The sequence below is a fragment of the Oncorhynchus mykiss genome, chromosome 7, assembly GCF_057628025.1.
Source record: "Oncorhynchus mykiss isolate SJ-2025 chromosome 7, ASM5762802v1, whole genome shotgun sequence".
NCBI classification, from domain to species: domain Eukaryota; kingdom Metazoa; phylum Chordata; class Actinopteri; order Salmoniformes; family Salmonidae; genus Oncorhynchus; species Oncorhynchus mykiss.
Genome location: NC_143028.1, coordinates 15609066 through 15629846, shown reverse-complemented (window position 1 = coordinate 15629846; position 20781 = coordinate 15609066). Strand labels below are relative to the sequence as shown.

General features: G+C 42.5%; 1 long non-coding RNA gene across 1 annotated transcript in view; it reads left to right on the top strand.

Moving 5' to 3' along the window:
• The window catches only part of LOC149982327 (uncharacterized), a 139437-nt gene extending 124315 nt beyond the window's left edge, over positions 1-15122 (top strand). Inside the window, exon 3 of the long non-coding RNA XR_016497113.1 lies at positions 15019-15122. This is a non-coding gene — a long non-coding RNA (uncharacterized LOC149982327). The remainder of the gene's footprint in view (positions 1-15018) is intronic.
• The last annotated feature ends 5659 nt before the right edge of the window (positions 15123-20781 follow it).

The window sequence follows — 20781 nt, the reverse complement described above, 5'->3', positions numbered from 1 at the left end:
ACTTATTCATTGATGGTCAGTTTGCTTCATTTCAGATACCTCCAAATCAGGAATTTCTTAAGGTCATATATCCCACAAACATATAAGCCAAATACTCCTACATTAGACAGCCTGATCCTTGTCAAACCCCATTCAAAAGGGTCGGTCTCTAGACAGTATGATGTGCTACAGGCCCACATAGAGGTATCCACAGACACCATTAAAAGGGCTTGGGAACAAGAACTTGGTTCAGAAATCTCAGATGAGGACTGGGTATAAGCTCTCAGGAATATAAACAAAAGTTCAGTGAATGCCAGACACAACCTTGTACAGTTTAAAGTGATACACAGGTTACATTACTCAAAAGTAAAACTGCATAAAATATTCCCGGACACCTCACCACTGTGTGAGAGGTGCAAGCAGAATGAGGGGACTTTGACCCACTTATTTTGGACACGCAAATTCAACAATGAGTGGTTTGGAAGGTAAGTCCAAAAATGTATTGTATGCTCCTGCATAAATGACGTACAGTTGAAGTCGGAAATGGACATACACCTTAGCCAAATACATTTAAACTCAGTTTCACAATTCCTGGCATTTAAATCCTAGTAAAAAATCCCTGTCTTAGGTCAGTTAGAATCACTACTTTATTTTTTTTAAATGTGAAATGTCAGAATAATAGTAGAGAGAATGATTTCTTTCAGCTTTAATTTCTTTCATCACATTCCCAGTGGGTCAGAAGTTCACATACACTCAATTAGTATTTGGTAGCATTGCCTTTAAATTGTTTAACTTGGGACAAACGTAGCTTTCCACAAGCTTCTCACAATAAGTTGGGTGAATTTTGGCCCATTCCTCCTGACAGAGCTGGTGTAACCGAGTCAGGTTTGTAGGCCTCCTTGCTCGCACACGATTTTTCAGTTCTGCCCACACATTTTCTATAGGATTGAGATCAGGACTTTGTGCTGGCCACTCCAATGCATTGATTTTGTTGTCCTTAAGCCATTTTGCCACAACTTTGGAAGTATACTTGGGGTAATTGTCCATTTGGAAGACCCACTTGCGACCAAGCTTTAACTTCCTGACTGATGTCTTGATGTTGCTTCCTCCCTCGTGATGCCATCTATTTTTTTAAGTGCACCAGTCTCTCCTGTAGCAAAGCACCCCCACAACATGATTCTGCCACCCTCGTGCTTCAAATTTGGGATGGTGTTCTTCGGCTTGCAAGCCTCTCCCTTTTTCCTCCAAACATAACGATGGTCATTATGGCCAAACAGTTCTATATTTGTTTCATCAGACCAGAGGACATTTCTCCAAAAAGTACGATCTCTGTCCCCATATGCAGTTGCAAACTGGAATCTGGCTTTTTTATGGCGGTTTGGGAGCAGTGGCTTCTTCCTTGTTGAGTGGCCTTTGAGGTCATGTCGATATAGGACTCGTTTTTACTGTGGATATAAATACTTTTGTACCTGTTTCCTCCAGCATCTTCACAAGGTCCTTTGCTGTTGTTCTGGGATTGATTTGCACTTTTCGCACCAAAGTACGTTCATCTCTAGGAGACAGAACGTGTGTCCTTCCTGAGGTGTATGACGGCTGCGTGGTCCCATGGTGTTTATACTTGCGTATTATTGTTTGTACAGATGAACGTGGTACCTTCAGGCGTTTGTAAATTGCTTCCAAGGATGAACCAGGTTGGCTGATTACTTTTGATTTTCCCATGATGTCAAGCAAAGAGGCACTGACTTAAGGTAGGCCTTGAAATACATTGTCACGACTTCCGCCGAAGTTGGTCCCTCTCCTTGTTCGGGCGGCGTTTGGCGGTCGAAGTCGCCGATCTTCTCGCCATCGCTGGTCCTCTTTTCATTTTCCTTTGGTTTTGTCTTGTATCACACCTGGTTCCAATCCCATTCATTATATGTTGTGTATTTAACCCTCTGTTCCCCCTCATTGTCCTTATCGGTGATTGTATGTTTATAAGCGATGTACAAGATACGTTCTGGTGTGCGACAGGTTTTGTATCCACTTGTATTATTTTGTATATTTTGGTTTTCTGAGTTTTTGAGCACTTATTAAATTGCTCCGTTTCATACCAAGTTCAATCTCCTACGCCTGACTTCCCTGCCACCAGCACACACACTTTCATACATCCACACGTACACCTCCAATTGACTCAAATTATGTCAGTTAGCCTATCAGAAGCTTCTAAAGCCATGACATAATTTTCTGGAATTTTCCAAGCTGTTTAAAGGCACAGTCAACTTAGTGTATGTACATTTCTAACCCACTGGAATTGTGATACAGTGAAATAATCTGTCTGTAAACAATTGTTGGAAAAATGACTTGTGTCATGCACAAAAGTAGATGTCCTAACCGACTTGCCAAAACTATAGTTTGTTAACAAGAAATGTGTGGAGTGGTTGAAAATGAGTTTTAATGACTCCAACCTAAGTGTATGTGAACTTTTGACTTCAACTGTAATATGTCAGGGAGATATGTATACTGTAGCTAAGAAAGTAATTACATTACTAAGTGTATTTTGTGTACTGTAGTAAGCTGTTAGTAGGCCATGTGACTCACGCTAGTAATTTGGTCCCCTTTCCCCTCTTAATTAGCCTACAGCTTTTTTAGAGAATGGTAATCAAATATTTCAAGAGCTTTCATTGTCTGCTTATTTGCCCCCGTTATTTAGCCTACTGTTCTGACTTGGTGTACAGGGAGAATACTGTAAGAACGGCCCATGTTCTGAATTCTGTCGCTGTACATTTCAAAACTTCTGAACAAATAGTTATATTGACAACATCCATCCTAGCTCTCTCATTCATGTCTTAATCGAAATTATGGATTGCCTCTTATCCGCTCGTTTTTACATCTCAATTGTCAGTAGAAAACACATTTGTTTAAACAAGTCAGCCATATCAGCTATGTTTTTTTTAAAGCAGTAAATGAGGCTGAGTGAACTGTTTCGCTGCCAGACAAGGATCCGCTGATAGCCAGGTGTAGCAGTGGTAAGGTGTTGGGAATGCTGTTGGGACTCTGCTGTTGGGACAGCTTTATGTAGGCACTAACAGTTTGTGGGCACAGTTTGTCACCGTTATAGTGCAATTAATGTATTGTTGAGTGTTGTGTTGGCATGCATCATTTAAAAAATATGTATTTTTGCCCCACCAAGATTTACATTCTAAAATCACCACTGATAGCTCCAAGGCTTGATAATTGAAAACGACAAATAAATATGTAACATGTCTTGAAAATCAATGTCAGTAAAGCAGATGGTAAGACATTGATGTTTTGGTTATCACATATAATGTCAGTCTCCTTATTTCATCATCATGTGAGTCTGAACCATTAGCAAGTATTGTTGTAACCTTTACAGCGTCCACAGACACTGATAGAAAGTGAGGCGTGTTTGGGGAGAAAGCAGAGATGCCCCAGGGAAGCGTGCCAATATGGCATATTGAGGGGAGAGAGGGGGTGGTGGGGGTCGGATGGCATGTCGACGAGAGAGAGGGGATGGGGGTGGATGGCATGGCATGGCAAGGGAAGAGAGGGGTGGGGGTGATGAGGGGGTGGATGCCCTGGAGCACACCCACTCAATGATGGCAGTGGAGGGAGTTCAAAGTGGGTCGATAGGGTCATTTCAGAAGGTAGACTGATTGAAGTCATTTCAGGGGGTTGGCTGATTTAGGTAATTTCAGGAGGTAGACTGACTAAAGCCTGAGAAAACTGAGCATACATGTATTTAATCATGACAACAATTCCTTTAATTCAATCCTGTCTTATCTTGTAATTAAGACAAAAAAAATATCAAAAATGAGTGAAACAATTTGTGTCTCCAATTAAAATCAATGCCAAATACATGTAGTTAAGGGGAATTTCACCCTGGGGGAATCTGGGTTTGCTTAATCATGTCTGAGGACTTTCTAGGTCTGTGAGATGTGTTTCACACATAATTGCCCAGGAGGAAGGCAGGTCTGGACTTTGCGCGCTGAATGAGATTCTCTTTGACGGCTTCCGGTGTATTGATGGGGGGGCGAGATCTGAAAATAAATGTAATCTTGCTTTGTGGCATTTCGCGAAGGCTTTATGTGATACTGATCGCACTATGCGTTTTTGGTTGTCCTTGTTCGATTGAGCCATTGAATGCCTTTCAGTGATGTTCCTATCAGCGGATTTATTGCTAAATATACAAGCTGACATTTCTGTCTGACATCTGTTTGATGCTGCAGAACCCTGTTCAACTTATACGAATATATTCGGGTTAATCCATAAAGGCACACCAATTTTGAGGATTGATCGAAAATATACATATTTATTTTATGGTCCTTTATCCGGCTTCGGTACACTGGCAATGGTGTTTTGGCATGGTGGGCTGTGGAAGCAGAGTGCTTGTGGCGAATGGTTTTGTCTTCGGTGTACAGCCAGATGACCGGAAGTGGTGTAGGGCTCGAAGACCGTAGCCACCAATTTCTTGGACCTCTTGCAGAAGATTTGCTCGTACTGCACGTCTCTTGGAAAGACGTGGTTGTGGTGTTACCATTTTACACTTTTTGTAGGGCAACACGCCTTTGTTGGTAAAGGTGTCAACGGATTGGGACCTAAGTGTTTAGAGACAGATTAGTGTATCGTTTAGGAACAATGAGGGATATTGGGAGCAGCTTTTGAGAGGAAAGATCAGTCAACAAAGTGAATGGGCGGGGTCTTAGGGCGGGGATCTGCCCTCCTAAAGTCTTGGGAGGACAGATCTTACACCGTATGTATTGTTGTGTATGGAAGATTGAGGAGAAATGGCACCCTTCAATCATTCTCATACACAACAATACATGTATTGTCTCTAAGCACAACCAAAACCCCTTCCTTACCTCAAAGACCTATCTGTAAACCTCCCCCAGCTCATTGACTTTGACAGATCATTCTTGTCAATAGTAGCAGCGGATTTTTGTGGACGTGTCTTTGTATTGTGTTTTGAGAATCTGCAGAGAGAAGAATGAGGTGTTTGTGTCATTACTGTGGTCTTGATTCTACACCTTTCAATCTAAAACACAAACCCATACAAACACTACCCAATTCATGTTAATGACATGCTTACTGCAAAGTGAGCTATCTTAGCCTTCAGCTTGTAAATATTTTGCCAACTTACCATCTTGGGGTTGGAAACACATACTGTTGGAATCAGATGATGTAATGTATCCCCTACAACAAAGCACACAACAATACACAATTTAACCACCCCACTAATTGTATTGATCTCTATTAGACTGGCTAGCTTAGCACACCTAACATGGACATTTCAATATTGTCAACTTGCTGTTAGCAAGTTAGAGTCACTAAATTGGCAGCAAGATTGCAAGCCATCTGAGAATCAACTAACCAACCATAGACAATGTATACACATTCACCATTACTACCAACACACCGAGAGTGAGTTAGCTATATCTACAATTCTATTTTTAGTAACAGTGTTTTTCAGACATGGGTGGGGAATAAATGGCTACCAGATTGAGTTACTCTTATTTGCTAACGTTAGTCAAAGATAGCAGAGTAAACATGTTTGTCTATGGAGATTGCATGTTTGTGTGCTCGATTTTATTCACCAGTCAGCAACGGGTGTGGCTGAAATAGTCGAATACACTAATTTGAAGGGGTGCCCACATACTTTTGTATTTACACTGCATTCAGAAAGTATTCAGACTTTTCTCACAAAATAAATGCGTTACAGCCTTGTTCTAAAATGTATTAAATTGTTATTTTTCCTCAAATCTACCCACAATAACCCACAATGACAAAGCAAAACAGGATTTGACATTTTTGCAAATTTATTTTAAAAACCTGAAATATCAGTCACATAAGTATTCAGACCCTTTACTCAGTACTTTATTGAACTTAGTGGCAATTACAGCCTCAAGTCCTCTAGCGTATGACGCTACAAGCTTGTCATACCTGTATTTGGAGAAGTTTCTCCCATTCTTCTCTGTAGATCCTCTCAAGCTCTGTCAGGTTAGAAGGGGAGCGTCGCTGCATAGCTATTTTCAGGTCTCTCCAGAGATGTCCGATCAGGTTCAAGTCTGGGCTCTGGCTGGCCCACTCAAGGACATTCAGCGACTTGTCCCGAAGCCACTTCTGCAATGTCTTGGCTGTGTGCTTAGGGGGATTGTCCTGTTGGAAGGTGAAACTTCACCCCAGTTTGAGGTCCTGAGAGCTCTGGAGCAGGTTTTCATCAAGCATCTCTGTACTTTGTGCTGTTCATCTTTCCCTCGATCCTGACTAGTCTCCCAGTCCCTGCTGCTGAAAAACATTCCTACAGCATGATGCCTCCACCACCATGCTTCACCGTAGGGATGGTGCCAGGGTTCCTCCAGATTTGAGGCTTGGCATTCAGCCTTTTGCTGAGGAGTGGCTTCCATCTGGCCACAACCGAAAAGGCCTGATTGGTGGAGTGCTGCAGAAATGTTTGTCCTTCTGGAAGGCTCTTCCGTCTCTACAGAGGAACTCTGGAGCTCTGTCAGAGTGACCATCGGGTTTGTGGTCCCTCCCTGACAAAGGCCCTTCTCCCCGATTGCTCAGTTTGGCCGGGCGGCCAGCTCTAGGAAGAGTCTTGGTGGTTCCAAACTTCTTCCAATTAAGAATGATGAAGGTCACTGTGTTCTTGGGGACCTTCAATGCTGCAGAATGTTTTTGGTACCCTTCCTCAGATCTGTGCCTCGACACAATCCTGTCTCAGAGCTCTACCAACAATTACTTTGACCTCATGTCTTGGTTTTTGCTCTGACATTCACTGTCAACTGTGGGACCTTAAATAGACAGGTGTGTGCTTTTCCAAATCATGTCCAATCAATTGAATTTACCACAGGTGGACACCAATCAAGTTGTAGAAACATCTCAAGGATGATCAATGGAAACAGGATGCACCTGAACTCAATTTCAAGTTTCATAGCAAAAGGTCTGAATACTTATGTAAATAAGGTATTTCTGTTTTTAATTAAAAAACTGTTTTTGTTTTGTCATTAAGGGGTATTGTGTGTAGATTGATGAGGAACATTTTGTATTTAATCAACTTTAGAATAAGGCTGTAACGTAACAAAATGTGGGAAAAGTAAATGGGTCTGAATACCTTCCGAATGCAGTGTATATTAAAACCAGAAAAAAGGGACATTTTATTTGTGACTTTACCTTTTACAGGACCATGAGGAAACCTGTAGGAAACGATATGCTGAAGTAGTAAAAGTTCCACAGAAGACCATTTTTTTTATGTTCTTGGAACAATTTGAGAACATTAATTTTTAAATAGAACCACGAAGTAACCTATCGGAAATGTTATGCTGAAGTAAAGAAATTCCCAAAGAAGAACGTTGTTTCTCAACATTCTAGTTGAGAACATTCCCAATGTCAAACACGTAGGAAAATGTTCCTTAGAAAGAAGAGCTCACCCTGCCCAGGTAGGCAGAGTTCATCAGGGACAGAACACGGTCTATTTACAGCGACCATGTCAGGTCAAGGCAGAGCAGGGCAGAGGCAAAAGGCGCCGAAGAAGACGATAAATCCAAAGGAATATAAAATCCATTTGTAAAAGGGGTCATACATTACAGGCACTTTGGGAAAGGTTGAATGTGAATTCTCAGAATGCTGGAATGCTCTCAGAATGCCGGGACATGTCTTTGAAATGTCGAACTCAAACCTTTGCCAAATTAGAGCAGTGTAATATGACAACAATGTATTTTAATCATGGGTCAGAAAATGGTTCAGTTCAAGGCAGCGAGTGCAGTGAGGCTTGGGACAAAGGGTGACAAAGGAGATTGGAAGGTGATTTTCTAAGGCTCCATACAAGCATAACCATATATGAATCTGTTTTGATTGTTTTCATCAGTCACCATGACTATATTCATCTGTTTAACGTAATGACACACATAACAACAACTCCAGGACAAAAAGTACCCAGGGTTGATGGAGAATTGCATAAGTATAATGCAACAGACTGCAGAAGTTCTCAATGTACAGAATGCTGAGTGTAACCTCACGCCTTTCAAGTGTTGCCAAAGCTACACACACATTCTGAATGGTGCTATGCATGGCAGTGTCATCAAGGTCAGAATTTGTTCAAAGGGAAACAATGAAGACTTTCTTTCAGCCATCCAACTCAAGTTTAATTTAGTTCACACACAAATGTGTGCATATTCTATTCCTCTCTCTTATAAGCAATGTGATTGAGACAAACTGAAGTGAGCTGAGCACATCCTTCTCTTTCGAAAGTAACATTTGTTATTAACCCTAAGATCATTTTTCACTTACCATTGTAATTTAATAATGTGAAAGCACAATTTCATGCAGTATTGCATGCACATACAACATTAGCCTAGAGAGTCGTATCCATCTTCTACAGGCCTTCATCCCCTGGGTCTCCTGACTGACTAACTCTCCACTGATCATTGTATTCATGTCACAAAGGCCTACACAGTATCTATCCCTCCATCTCCCTTATGATCATGCTCAATAGGTTCATGACATCCATCAATTCACTATGGGGAAAGTACACTGCAGTCGAGCCAGTCACCATGGGACTCATATTCCCTATAATGATTATTATTGAACATGACTTCTTCAGCTCTATTAAAAACATCTGCTTTGACAACGCAAACATAAATTGAAACGATCTAGTGTTCAGCAACATAGCAACAATGTCAAATACAGGTAGCAGACCTTTAGAAACGAAAGATGACAATGAGCCACGGGAGTTTTTTGAGCGAGAATAAAGACGACTTTCAAGTAGTAAGACATGTATAAAAGCAACAGATACCAATGATAAGAAGGGGCTAGTAGCGTCTTATATGGTGAGCTGCCAAGTGGCTAGGACAGGCAAGCCCCATACTACTGTGGAGGACTTCATTCGTCCCTCTGCTGCGGATATGGATGGGACAATGCTGGGGGAAAAAGGCAAAAAAAAACGATACAGACAATGTCTTCATCCAACAACGCTGTTTCACGACACATCAGTGACATGGCAGGAGATGTTTTGAAACAATTACTGCTTCGAATACAAGCCAGTGAATTATATGCGTTATAGCTGGATGAGTCAACAGACGTGGCAGGCCTGGCACAGCTCCTGGTATATGTCCGTTACGTTTATGGGGGGTATATCAAGGAAGACATTCTCTTCCGCCAACCACTGGAAACCTGGACAACATGAGAGCATATTTTTTAAAGTACTGGACAGCTTTGTGACATCAAATGGACTTTGGTGGTCAAGATGTGTTGGTATCTGTACTGATGGCGCAAAAGCCATGACAGGGAGACAAAGTGAAGTGGTAACGCGCATGCCAGCAGTAGCGCCCGATGACACTTGGGTACACTGCAGCATCCACCGAGAGGCTCTTGCTGCCAAAGGAATGCCTGACAGCTTGAAAGACGTTTTGGACACTACAGTGAAAATGGTTAACTTTGTTAAAGCCAGGCCCCTGGACTCTCGTGTATATTCTGCATTATGCAATGACATGGGTAGCGACCATGTAACACTTATACAACATACAGAAGTGCGCTGGTTATAAAGGGGCAAAGTATTGACACGTTTTTTATTTTTTATTGAGAAACGAGCTTCAAGTTTTTTTCACTTTTCACTTTTTTCACTTGTCTGACAACTTGCATGATCACAGGTTTCTCACACGACTGTCCTATCTGGGTAATGTTTTTTCTCGCCTGAATGATCTGAATGTAGGATTCAAATTCATTCAATGTGCAGGACAAAAGTGAGGCTATGATTAAGAAGTTGGAGCTCTTCTCTGTCTGCATTAACAAGGACAAGGCATAGGTCTTTCTATCATTGTATGATTTTTTGTGCGCAAATGAACTCAAGCTTACGGACAATGTCAAATGGACGACACAAACAACTGGATTCGTTATCCCTTTCATGCTCTGCTTCCAGTCCACTTACCAATATCTGAACAAGAGAGCCTCATCGAAATTGCAACAAGCAGTTCTGTAAAAATTTAATTTAATCAGAAGCCACTGACAGATTTCTGGATAGGGCTGCGCTCAGAGTTTCTTGCCTTGCCAAATCGCGCTGTTAAGACCCTGATGCCCTTTGCAACCATGTACCGATGTGAGAGTGGATTCTCGGCCCTCACTAGCATGAAAACTAAATACAGGCACAGACTGTGTGTGGAAAATGATTTAAGACTGAATTTCTCCAATACAACCCAACATTGCAGAGTTATGTGCATCCTTTCAAGCACACCCTTCTTAATAACCTGTGGTGAGTTATTAACAATTTTTGATGAACAAATAAGGTTTTATATGTAAGATGACAAAATAAAGAGCAAAATGATTGATTATTATTATTTGTGCCATGGTTCTATAAGAGCTCTTTGTTACTTTCCACAAGCTGGGTTGTGACAAAAACCCACACTCATTCTTATGTTTAATAAATGTATTGCATAGTGTCTGTGTGGCAGGCTTACAAAGATGGCAAAAAACAACATTTGAGAGTGCGCTGAGGGGGTACACAGCTGGAGGTTGAATGTTTGAAGGGGTACGGGACAATACAAAGTAGAGGAACCACTGCTCCATGGAAACAGACTGGGAAATAAATTGGGAGGAAAATAACTAAACATCTACATTTTAATAAGGTAGGTACTACTTTAGCATGCATAGTTCTAGATTGTAATTGACATTTCCAAATCACTGACTGTATCAGTGGATACGTTTGATTTCTGGTTTACATTTTCTTTTGACCCTCAGGCAGATAGATACCCATGCCTCAGCCTGGGATCTATTAAGACAGATAAATGTATGAGTCAGACTGGACCGGGTATCCATTCACATCCCTCAAATATTGTTTGCAATATAAGATTGATTAGTCTTTGAAAGAAACATGAGTTGGAATGAAAGACTCCTCAGTCCGGACCTGAACCTAACCATTCATGCATTACAGGTATGAATTATTTGATTTCAGATGAACTCATTGCTCTCCATATAAATAGGTTTTTTCCCCATGGATTTGTGTTTGGTATTAATGCATCCCTTGTGATAAAAGTGCCACATTTCTCTTCTCACTGCCATTTGCATGCATTGAGCGTGCGTTGAGAATCATGTCTGCCCTTCCACTGAAATGAATATTAACACGTTGAAGTAAGTTGAAGTAGTCCAAACACCTCAAGCATCCCCCCGACACAGTGTTCTACGTCAATCCTATCTTGAAGATGGAGGAAAGTGATATTTTATGCTGGAAAGGGATTCATTCAGTGCTCTTCCGAATGCCAAGTTGGAAAGGAAGTGTGACACAGGATTTATATAGAATTATGTGGAAATAGACGATTTGATCGAGACATTCCTGATCATCCAACAACAAACGGACAAAGATGGAGAGGATCCTGGTGGACTAAAATAAATAAAAACCAGAACAGAACACAAAAAAATGTGTTTTCATTAGCAGGGGTGAAATTGTCCGTAGATGGCATCTTGTGCTGTGTCTGCTGTGATTGGATTTTCACTGGTAGCCAGATCAAACAGTCAGAAAATAGGGAGCCTGGAAGACTCATTTTCTTTTGGGGTTTTGCTTCTTTTCGTTTGCTTGTGTGTGTGTGTGTGTGTGTGTGTGTGTGTGTGTGTGTGTGTGTGTGTGTGTGTGTGAGAGGGAATTGAATTACTGTAGACCCTCAATCTTCCCTCCAAGGGAAAATACCATCCAAATCTACAAATAAAAAACATTTTACGTTTTTTTATCAAACACCGATTTTCCTCCAAAGTACAAAGAAAGATGGATTTGGTATGGAAAAGAATAGCTGAGGAAAATACAATTATTGTTTTTCCTTGCTGTGGTGCTATTGTGCCTAAATATCCCAAACTAAGGAGTGACCTCCAGTACATTGTGTTAGTTAAGGTTATTCAGAATAATACCAAATTACATTTAAAAAGACAGGCTATTGAACATACCCAGGATAAATGCCCTATTGCGCTGCACAATGGTCAAATACCCTTTATGCTAATACAATCTGCAGTAACCTTTACCTTTCACAGTGCTGTATGTTCCAGTCTCTCCTCCCATAGTGCAACTGGGGGTCAAAATGTGTACAGCCACAGCCAGTTCCCAAGGAGACGTGATCTGGGAGTTACAGCAGAACAGTTATCTATAAGGGAGAAGGTCAAGAGGTCATATAACATAGGATGCGTTCCAAATGGCACCCTATTCCCTACATACTGATTAAGAGGGGTTGGGTTAAATGCAGCAGACACATTTCGGCTGAATGCATTCAGTTGTGAATCTGTTTAGGTATCCCCTTTCCCTTCCCACTACTTTTGACTACGGCCCTAGTCAAAAGTAGTGCAGTATATAGGGAATAGGGTGCCATTTGGGATGCAGGCTACAGCACCACCTGTTTATCTACCGTTCTTTATTTAATTTCACCTCTGCCTCATATTATGGTGTTTTACAAATGGGCATTTTTAAAAACAAAAGGAGGAAGGGACAGTAAATTCCCTTAAAGAGCACCTCAGAACCTCACATTGGGAAGCAAGTCTGAGAGAGAGAGAGAGAGAGAGAGAGAGAGAGAGACTAATGGAGTGTATAACACATGGGTCTCCAGGGTAGAAAGATGGTGTGGAAGGGGTTGAAAACAGACAAACTGTAAATTGAAGGCAGAGGCATGACAGGTCTGGACTTCAGTTCTACCTGATAACTCAGGCTATAATTTAGAACCTTTAATCCATGGCTGTGAGAGAGTTTCTGTGGAAAAAGCAGCCAGAGAAAACAGCAACCATGTCTTCATGTATAAAATCTTCTCTCTTCATTCATGGTTGTTTGATAGAATGTTCTGGATCGACCTAAACTGGGGTTACACTCAAAACTAGGGGTTCAACAAGGGTTTTTCTCAAATCTTCGAAGTTCATCGAAGAACCTTAAAGTTCTCGGCACTGAAAAACCCGTAACATCTCATGCAAATCACAACAGTGAAAGGAACAGTGAGAACTAAAAGAAATCCACAGACAACCTAAATCTACCGTCAAACACTTTAGGTTTATTGTCAAACACACGGTAACGGGGTGTGGGAAAAAGCGGCTGAGCTGGACCCAAGGAAAGAAATAATAAATATCCAAAACCCCCTAAGCCAGTCTTACTGGGTAAGAAACAGCTAGCTAACTAACCAATAAAATACAGTGGGTGGTCCGCCCAGCTCTAACTAGGGTATTTAGACAAAGTAAGGTATGCCCAAGGGCGACTTGGCTGGTTATCCCCTTTTCCCACCAACAAACCAACAATAATACACCTCAGCAGTACATTCTCACATGATAACAGACAATGTGAGATGTATCCACACAAACAAACTAAACTGTGGGGTATGAAAGAATATGTGGTCTTCAGCAAATCCAAAGGGAGAGGGGGAGAAGGAGGGAGTGTCACGCCCTGACCTTAGAGAGCCTTTTTATGTCTCTATTTGGTTTGATCAGGGTGTGATTTGGGGTGGGCATTCTATGTTTTTGTTTTCTATGATTTTGCATTTCTATGTTTTGGCTGGGCATGGTTCTCAATCAGAGACAGCTGTCTATCGTTGTCTCTGATTGGGAACTATACTTAGGTAGCCCTTTTCCCTCCTTTCAGTGTGGGAAGTTAACTTTGTTTGTGGAACTTATCCCGGCGATGTGGATAGGGGTGCGCCCTCGCTGCTGGTTACTGAAGTCCACGATCATCTCCTTTGATTTGTTGACGTTGAGTGTGATGTTATTTTCCTGACACCACACTCTGAGGGCCCTCACCTCCTCCCTGTAGGCCATCTCGTTGTTGTTGGTAATCAAGCCTACCACTGTAGTGTTGTCTGCAAACTTGATGATTGAGTCGAAGGTGTGCATAGCCACGCAGTCATGGGTGAACAGGGAGTACAGGAGAGGGCTGAGAACGCACACTTGTGGGGCCCCAGAGGTAACTAACTGTATGTTAAAGGCTAGCTGCATTGGGGTCAGATGACTGAGGAGGCATACAAAGGGATGGAAATTAGTATTGGTATGTTATGCAGATCACATGTATTAGCTGTATACAGTTAATTTTAATTAATGGTTTCTCTAAAACCTTATAGGACTCAGTCACAGCAGCCATCTTCCTCATCCCGTATCTCTTCAATGAAAATCCCAGAGGTGTCACGTCCTGACCTTTTTATGTCTCTATTTTGGTTTGGTCAGGGTGTGAGTTGGGGTGGGTTTTCAAGGTTTTACTGCTAACCTACAAAGCATTACATGGGCTTGCACCTACCTATCTCTCTGATTTGGTCCTGCCGTACATACCTACACGTATGCTACGGTCACAAGACACAGGCCTCCTAATTGTCCCTAGAATTTCTAAGCAAACAGCTGGAGGCAGGGCTTTCTCCTATAGAGCTCCATTTTTATGGAATGGTCTGCCTACCCATGTGAGAGACGCAAACTCGGTCTCAACCTTTAAGTCTTTACTGAAGACTCATCTCTTCAGTGGGTCATATGATTGAGTGTAGTCTGGCCCAGGAGTGTGAAGGTGAATGGAAAGGCTCTGGAGCAACGAACCGCCCTTGCTGTCTCTGCCTGGCCGGTTCCCCTCTTTCCACTGGGATTCTCTGCCTCTAACCCTATTACAGGGGCTGAGTCCCTGGTTTACTAGGGCTCTTTCATACTGTCCCTAGGAGGGGTGCGTCACTTGAGTGGGTTGAGTCACTGATATGATCTTCCTGTCTGGGTTGGCGCCCCCCCTTGGGTTGTGCCGTGGCGGAGAACTTTGTGGGCTATACTCGGCCTTGTCTCAGGATGGTAAGTTGGTGGTTGAAGATATCCCTCTAGTGGTGTGGGGGCTGTGCTTTGGCAAAGTGGGTGGGGTTATATCCTTCCTGTTTGGCCCTGTCCGGGGGTGTCCTCGGATGGAGCCACAGTGTCTCCTGACCCCTCCTCAGTATTTATGCTGCAGTAGTTTGTGTCGGGGGCTAGGGTCAGTTTGTTATATCTGGAGTACTTCTCCTTTCCTATCCGGTGTCCTGTGTGAATTTAAGTATGCTCTCTCTAATTCTCTCTTTCTCTCTTTCTTTCTCTCTCTCGGAGGACCTGGGCCCTAGGACCATGCCTCAGGACTACCTGACATGATGACTCCTTGCTGTCCCCAGTCCACCTGGCCGTGCTGCTGCTCCAGTTTCAACTGTTCTGCCTGTGATTATTATTATTTGACCATGCTGATCATTTATGAACATTTGAACATCTTGGCCATGTTCTGTTACAATCTCCACCCGGCACAGCCAGAAGAGGACTGGCCACCCCACATAGCCTGGTTCCTCTCTAGGTTTCTTCCTAGGTTTTGGCCTTTCTAGGGAGTTTTTCCTAGCCACCGTGCTTCTACATCTGCGTTGCTTGCTGTTTGGGGTTTTAGACTGGGTTCTGTACAGCACTTTGAGATATCAGCAGATGTACGAAGGGCTATATAAATTGATTTGATTTGGGCATTCTATGTGTTTTCTCTGTTTTCTATTTCTATGTGTTTGGCCTAGTATGGTTCCCAATCAGAGGCAGCTGTCAATCGTTGTCTCTGATTGAGAACCATACTTAGGTCTCTCCGTCTCTTCCTTCCAGGTTCTCCCGTCAGTCAGGAGCCGCCAGAGCCGCCCGTCAGTCAGGAGCCGCCAGAGCCGCCCGTCAGTCAGGAGCCGCCAGAGCCGCCCGCCTGTCCGGCGCTGCCAGAGCCGCCCGCTTGTCCGGCGCCGCCAGAGCCGCCCGCCCGGCGCCGCCAGAGCCTCCCGCCCTCCCGGCACCTCCAGAGCCTCCCGCCCGTCCGGCGCCGCCAGAGCCGCCCGCCCGTCCGGTGCCGCCAGAGCCGCCCACCCGCCCGGCGCCGCCAGAGCCGTCCGCCCGCCCGGCGCCGCCAGAGCCTCCCGCCCGCCCGGTGCCGCCAGAGCCTCCCGCCCACCCGGCGCCTCCAGAGCCTCCCGCCCGTCCGGTTAGGTAACCTTTTCCCACCTGTGTGTTGTGGGTCATTTTTTTTTTTTTTTGTGTGCACCTCGGTTGCGTCACGTTCTTTGCTGTTTACCTGTTTGTTTTTCGGTTTCACTTTCATTAAAAGATGTGGAACTACATGCACGCTGCGCCTTGGTTGATTTATGACAGGGTGTTTGAGGATAGCGAGCGTGACAAGAGGCCTCTACATTATGACCAAAGTACAGTATGTGTTTGAAAACCATTATCTTTTTTTTATTTTTAAATTGAACCCCCTTTTTCTCCCCAATTTCGTGGTATCCAATTGTTAGTAGCTACTATCTTGTCTCATCGCTACAACTCCCGTATGGGCTCAGGAGAGACGAAGGTCGAAAGTCATGCGTCCTCCGATACACAACACAATCAAGCCGCACTGCTTCTTAACACAGCGCCATCCAACCCGGAAGCCAGCCGCACCAATGTGTCAGAGGAAACACCGTGCACCTGGCAACCTTGGTTAGCGCGCACTGCGCCCGGCCCGCCACAGGAGTCGCTGGTGCGCGATGAGACAAGGATATCCCTACCGGCCAAACCCTCCCTAACCCGGACGACGCTATGCCAATTGTGCGTCGCCCCACGGACCTCCCGGTCGTGGCCGGTTACGACAGAGCCTGGGTGCGAACCCAGAGTCTCTGGTGGCACAGCTGGCGCTGCAGTACAGCACCCTTAACCACTGTGCCACCCGGGAGGCCTGAACCATTATCAACCATTTTTTTTTTAAATTCACATTTACCTCAAACCAAGGTATGGATACTGCCACGTTTTGTTCATCATCTGTATATTTACTATTTTTGGGATTCACAGATTTCACCCTCCCTACACCTCTGATGAATATAACAGGAAACCTGTTCAGTCCCCAGGCACTACAAAATCATTCTGGCTGTGGATACGGAGAACATCACCATGTTAACATAAGCAGGACAGAGGATATACCCACAGAACTTGGGGCTCTGCTGGGAGTTTACCTCATATTTAGATTTTTATTCTGTTTTGCCACTAAAATCCTAATTAACACAGAACTAAAATATTGTGTTATTGTTATGCATATTATTAATAGGGGAGGATACTTCAAAGAATGTATAGGGGTTCCTCCACAGTTTCAATTTGAAGAACCCCCAAAGGATAGCCCAGGAACCTTTTCTTTTTAGCGTGTAGGGTTACGGTTAACGTCAGGGTTGGGGTTGAACCGGGATGTTGACATGAATAGGGTGTTTGATCATGACAAAGAGCTTTCATGTAAATACTGCAATGCAGATTCTATTGATTTCATTGCAAGAAACAAAACAATTGCAGGCATCAACAAGTGTGATGTAATTGTTGCTTGCTGCTATGCAAACGAGCTGTTATGACAGTTAATCAAATCTGTTGTATGTATATACTGAATGATAGGTTATTTATACAACAATCTGATCTTTTAATTACGGTTCAATTTCAATTATAACAGGCTTCATTCAGGAAATATACTTTAAAATAATTGCACCATCGTTTGATTCATTCAATATTAGGCATATACAGTGCCTTGCGAAAGTATTCGGCCCCCTTGAACTTTGCGACCTTTTGCCACATTTCAGGCTTCAAACATAAAGATATAAAACTGTTTTTAACAAATCAAAAACTGAAAAATTGGGCGTGCAAAATTATTCAGCCCCTTTACTTTCAGTGCAGCAAACTCTCTCCAGAAGTTCAGTGAGGATCTCTGAATGATCCAATGTTGACCTAAATGACTAATGATGATAAATACAATCCACCTGTGTGTAATCAAGTCTCCGTATAAATGCACCTGCACTGTGATAGTCTCAGAGGTCCGTTAAAAGCGCAGAGAGCATCATGAAGAACAAGGAACACACCAGGCAGGTCCGAGATACTGTTGTGAAGAAGTTTAAAGCCGGATTTGAATACAAAAAGATTTCCCAAGCTTTAAACATCCCAAGGAGCACTGTGCAAGCGATAATATTGAAATGGAAGGAGTATCAGACCACTGCAAATCTACCAAGACCTGGCTGTCCCTCTAAACTTTCAGCTCATACAAGGAGAAGACTGATCAGAGATGCAGCCAAGAGGCCCATGATCACTCTGGATGAACTGCAGAGATCGACAGCTGAGGTGGGAGACTCTGTCCATAGGACAACAATCAGTCGTATATTGCACAAATCTGGCCTTTATGGAAGAGTGGCAAGAAGAAAGCCATTTCTTAAAGATATCCATAAAAAGTGTTGTTTAAAGTTTGCCACAAGCCACCTGGGAGACACACCAAACATGTGGAAGAAGGTGCTCTGGTCAGATGAAACCAAAATTGAACTTTTTGGCAACAATGCAAAACGTTATGTTTGGCGTAAAAGCAACACAGCTGAACACACCATCCCCACTGTCAAACATGGTGGTGGCAGCATCATGGTTTGGGCCTGCTTTTATTCAGCAGGGACAGGGAAGATGGTTAAAATTGATGGGAAGATGGATGGAGCCAAATACAGGACCATTCTGGAAGAAAACCTGATGGAGTCTGCAAAAGACCTGAGACTGGGACGGAGATTTGTCTTCCAACAAGACAATGATCCAAAACATAAAGCAAAATCTACAATGGAATGGTTCAAAAATAAACATATCCAGGTGTTAGAATGGCCAAGTCAAAGTCCAGACCTGAATCCAATCGAGAATCTGTGGAAAGAACTGAAAACTGCTGTTCACAAATGCTCTCCATCCAACCTCACTGAGCTCGAGCTGTTTTGCAAGGAGGAATGGGAAAAAAATTCAGTCTCTCGATGTGCAAAACTGATAGAGACATACCCCAAGCGACTTACAGCTGTAATCGCTGCAAAAGGTGGCGCTACAAAGTATTAACTTAAGGGGGCTGAATAATTTTGCACGCCCAATTTTTCAGTTTTTGATTTGTTAAAAAAGTTTGAAATATCCAATAAATGTCGTTCCACTTCATGATTGTGTCCAACTTGTTGTTGATTCTTCACAAAAAAATACAGTTTTATATCTTTATGTTTGAAGCCTGAAATGTGGCAAAAGGTCGCAAAGTTCAAGGGGGCCGAATACTTTCGCAAGGCACTGTAAATCCTAAATCTCAATCTCAATGAGTTATAAAAAACCTCTAATCCATTTTCATACCAATATAACTTCACACACTGACACGCAACATGTACAGCAATCGTTGTAGGCCGTCATTGTAAAAATGATGTTCTTAATTAACTGACTTGCCTAGTTAAATAAAGGTTAAATAAAAATAATAATTAATGTATTATCCAACCTAGAAATAAGTGATTTGATTACATGAAATGCAATTTCAATAAATTCCAAAATGTTGCATGTAATTTAAAAAAAATAGGTTTTGATCACTCCTTGATTTACTAGAATTTACACTTTTCACAAACAATTTATGGTATGTTGCTTGTAAAAAAAAAAAAGGGGTCAATGTTTTTATGACCCCTTTGAAACGGTCCCATCTTTACCATATTCCAACCAGCATTATATATATATAGTGTGCTGGTGTAGCGTGGTTCGTTCTGTATTGTGTACTTTTAATTAGGACGCTGCCACAACTGAAGGTCTGCTAGTGGAATTATTTTTATTTGCCCTGCACACGAAGAGACAACACACATTATGTTAACCCTTGGCGCAGTCATAGCTCTCAGACGGAAATACAGATAACCCGCGATGGGCCAAACCAAAATATACAAAACTTTTACAATCACATGTATGTACAATATTGATGTGAAAAAGTGTTTGTACACCAAAGAAAAACATTAGCTATGCAGCTGTAATTAAATAAAAAAATACACTGAATTATTATTATTATTATCAAATTATTAACATCCGCTCTTGACCTGGCCTATTTGAATTGGTCCTTGTGTGCAACTTGGTGCATAATCTAGGGGAACAACTTCACACTGCTACACTGGCATGTTGAGGAGTGGGAGTAGGGGTGGGCTGATGTAGCTGGGCGTCAATTTTGATAAATCCATTGAATATACACCATCACAAAGAAATCCATTATTAATTAGTTTAGGCAGGTTCTAAGAAATAAGACTAATAAAATGTACTTTCAAAATGGCATTTTGAGTTGAATTATGTTATTTGTCTGTGCAGCCTATGGAGCTGCATGGCTGCGCCATTCAAATGAAATCAATAGTTAATTATTTTGTTCATTAAACAGTCTCGACACACTTACATTCCCCTGCCCTGATCACAGTCAATACACATGTCTTATAGTAAGAATACAATGGAAAATGACAAAATATGAAAAATGTGTGGACAACTACAACTGTGTGGAATGTGTGGACAACTACAACTGTGTGGAATGTGTGGACAACTACAACTGTGTGGAATGTGTGGACAACTACAACTGTGTGGAATGTGTGGACAACTACAACTGTGTGGAATGTGTGGACAACTACAACTGTGTGGACAACTACATACATTGAAATGGAGAGAATAAATGCATTACAAACATTTCTGTGAAGCTTTGTGATTGACAAGGACAAGTTTGATGTCGGACAACAATTAATTGTTCATGATTTAATGCGTACCAAAGCCGGTAAAATGAAAGGGGAAGTTTTATTCTGAGGCGTTGGCGGGACTTTTAAACATAATACAGCAATCATTACTACCGCCGATAACGGGAAAAAAAGTACAGGCTTTGTTACCGGCAATACCTTTCAGATACAGTATAAGTCAAAAGTTTGGACACACCTACTCATTCAAGGGTTTTTCTTAATTTTTTTATGTTTTCATTAGACCGATTTCCAGCAAAGCACCCCCACAACATGATGCTGCCACCCCCGTGCTCCATGGTTGTGATGGTGATCTTCGGCTTGCAAGCCTCCCCCTTTTTCCTCC